Genomic DNA, 3,695 nt, shown 5'->3' with positions numbered 1-3,695 from the left:
GTGAAAGACACTTCCGGCCATGAGAAAAAGTCTCTGGCTATCCATTCCATCTATGCCTCTCATCATCTTGTACACCTCTATCAAGTCACCTCTCATCCTTCTTCACACCATTGAGAAAAGCCCCAGGTCTCTCAACCTTTCTTCCTAAGACATGCCATCCAATCCAGGCAGAATCCTGGTGAATCTCCTCTGCACCTTCTCGAAAGCATCTTCATCCTTCCCAAAATGAGGTGACCTGAACTGAACACAATATTCCCTGTGCGGTCTAACCAGGGCTCTACAGAGCTGCAGCATAACCTCACAGCTCTTAAACTCAATCCCCCTGCTAATGATAGCCAACATACCATACGCCTTCTTAACAATCCTTTCAACCTGGGTGGCTTGGTGCAGAATTGATGGGCTGAATGACCTCTTTCTGTGCTGTAGGGATTCTATGATACTAAATTGAAATAATCAATTGGGATAGGATGTTTAGAGGAAATTTGGGGAAGGGGTGTTTATTGACCGCAAGGGCGTTTGAAAGGAGGAGGCAGTTTGCCAGAACATTTACAAAGGATGCACACTTGAAGTGCTGTCACCAACAAAGCTATGGACTAAGAGCTGGACGTTGGGATGATGCTGAGTGACCCCTTTGTTGGGCAGTAAGAATGCAATGGTATCTTTCCAGGCTATGAATTTCTACAAAGTCTTTATAGAATTGCTTCAATCACAGTCAGGGATGAGAAGCTGCAGAGCTGCATGTTACAACAGCCATTTCCTCAAAGAGAACAGTTCTTGAAATGAGAAATAAATTTCTGAAATTATGGTTATTTGCAAATTAACTGACAATTTTCTTCTCTAAATTGCACACTTTGACTAGCTTTCAGTGCACCCAGCTTTTCGTAAGCCTTAAAGCACAGCCTGACATCACATTTTGAAAATGTTCTAAGTCTGTACTGGGGAGATATTGATGATGCATACACTGTTACCAATTTTTCTTTGTCCTAACCAGTTTCCAGGGTCTGAATTTCCCTGCAACCACTGCTGCTGTTTTCAAACAAAATCTTGCTGACAATAAACCCACACCCAGACCCAGAACTTGCAAGTTGATGCATTATGGGTACAGAACGGGTAGCCCATCACAATACACGTAGACCAAGAAGGTGCAGACATTGCTCACACCGCCCCCACAGTCATCGGTCTTCTGTGAGTGTCATTACAGGAACTCGTTCCACCATGTAAGATGGTGTAATTCACGCATCAATGTTGTTGCTATATCCACTTTCAAACTTATAATCGTGACAATGTTGCAGCTGATTAGGAGATTATACTAATCTCAGCTGCTTCTTCAAGATGTTTGGGACAGTCTTTACCTTACACTCAATGAGTGTTTCAAAAAGAGGGACACTCAATAATACCCACAGTTTAGATTAGGTTACCTACAGTGTGGAAACAGGCCCTTCGGCCCAACCAGTCCACACCGACCCTCCGAAGAGTAACCCACCCAGACCCATTTCCCTCTGACTAGTGCACCTAATGCTCTGGGCAATTTAGCATGGCCAATTCACCTAACCTGCACATCTTTGGACTGTGGAAGGAAACCGGAGCACCCAGAGGAAACCCATGCAGACATGGGGAGAATGTATAAACGCTGCACAGACAGTTCAAACAAACCAGTCACAAAGCCGTGTACACTGACTGCCAGATCTGTGGTGATGTTCCAGCTTTATGCCTTGTGGTGCAATAAAGTGAACAGTTTTTATAGAATGAAAGTTCCAGCAGGTTTATTGTGACGACCATCAACTCTGTGGAAATGAGGCATTTTCATCCTTTCTACAAGAACAGAGCAAGAATTCATTCGGTTTGATTTGTTTAAAATGCATAAATTGTGTGAATTATTGACAAGCTCATGCTAAAATAGAATTATAGTGTGAGACATCTCACAGACCTATCGCAAGAGGTTTGTTTCCATATGATTAATTGTTATAGAACAATATTGCTAGGGAAAAGGAATAGGGAAATAGTTCAAGAATTTCAATGGACCCAAAGGCAGAATGCCAGAATACAATTTTACAGAAGCACTGTTGGTGTACCTGAACCCACAGCCTGCAATTCATTAAGAATAACCACCTGAGGCTGCACTTCATGCCTGATTTTATTACTGAATGTATGGAGACAGACTTACAGTCAAAAAACGAACATCCATCCTGCATCACTGCACAAGTGAACACAGTGAGGTTTGGAGCTGTGATAGGTTCCTTCTCACCAGTCAATCAGTTTACAACCCAGTGCTCTGTGAATAAGGTCATCTATTGCCCAGATTAATTGACGTGAGTTTACAATAACTCCAGCTTTAAGAACCATGAGTAACAATAGACATGTTGCATCTTCAGATTACTGGGTGCTATGGATTATATTCTGAATAATCACCATCATATCCATGAGAAATGCTGCCATTTATCCCTGACCTTTTGCAACACCACTGCTAACATCCTGTGGACATCTATACCTCTCCACCCAATCAGTGACAAATACTCAACACATGCAGCATGTACATTTGAAGAGGAAATAATTTGTTCTCTCCACAGATTTGCAAAATTAACTCTTTGGAGACATGTATCTAATGAAGTTACGGCTGATAACACCTAGGAATAACTCTCCATAGTCCCAACTATAGAACAATGCTCATCCCTGGACACTATGGGAAATTTAGCAGAGCCAATCCACCTAAGCTGCATATCTTTGAACTGTGGGAGGAAACCGGAGCACTTGGAAGAAACGTGCGCAAGCATGAGGACCATATGTAAACTTTACCAATGGTGGAATCAAAATTGGGTCCCTGGAACTGTGAGGCAGCAGTTTCTAGATATTTTCTAATGGACTGATTCAGAGATATTACGACACACCTCTGGAGCAAGTGGGGCACAAACCTAGGCCTTAGGACCCAGAGATACTGAATGGCATATCTCTACACTGCTGCATGACTGTATTTCAATATGGACATGATCTTTTTTGAGATTAGATTAGATTCCCTACAGTGTGGAAACAGGCCAAACCAGTCCACACTGACCCTCCGAAGAGTAACCCACCCAGACCCATTTCCCTCTGACTAATGCACCTAACACTATGGGCAATTTAGCATGGCCAATTCACCTAACCTGCACATCTTTGGACTGTGGGAGGAAACTGGAGCACCCGGAAGAAACCCACGCAGACACGGGGAGAATGTGCAAACTCCACACAGTTTCTCAATGCTGGAATTGAACCCGGGACCCTGTTGCTGTGAGGCAGCAGTGCTAACCACTAAGCCACCGTGCTGCTTTTTTTTAAAGCCTACTGCATCTGGTATTCCCAGGCAGTCTCCCATCCAAGTACTGATCATGCCTGAATCTGCTTAGCTTCCGAGATCAGACAAGATTGGGTGTTTTTCAGACTGGTACGGCCATAGGCCGTAGGGAAAATTGATATACAGAGAGATTTGGGTGTTCAGGTCCATTGCTCCCTAAATATAGCAATGCAAGTCAACAGAGCAGTCATGAAGACACACGGCATACTTTCCAAAAGGATGTGGATGCTTTGGAGACTGTGCAGAGTAGGTTTACCAGGATGTTGTCTGATATGGAGGGTGCTCGCTGTGAAGAGAGGTTGAGTAGATTAGGATTATTTTCTATCGAAAGACGGAGGTAGAGGGGGGACCTGATTGAGGTCTTCAAAAT

The 3,695-nt window shown here is 43.5% G+C and overlaps 1 pseudogene; it reads right to left on the bottom strand.

Moving 5' to 3' along the window:
- Positions 1–3,309: 3,309 nt before the first annotated feature.
- LOC140494286 (5S ribosomal RNA) lies at positions 3,310–3,429 on the bottom strand (annotated as a pseudogene).
- Between the last annotated feature and the right edge of the window lie 266 nt (positions 3,430–3,695).

The sequence above is a fragment of the Chiloscyllium punctatum genome, chromosome 23 (assembly GCF_047496795.1).
Source record: "Chiloscyllium punctatum isolate Juve2018m chromosome 23, sChiPun1.3, whole genome shotgun sequence".
In the NCBI taxonomy this organism is placed as follows: domain Eukaryota; kingdom Metazoa; phylum Chordata; class Chondrichthyes; order Orectolobiformes; family Hemiscylliidae; genus Chiloscyllium; species Chiloscyllium punctatum.
This window is presented reverse-complemented; position numbering and strand designations above follow the sequence as displayed.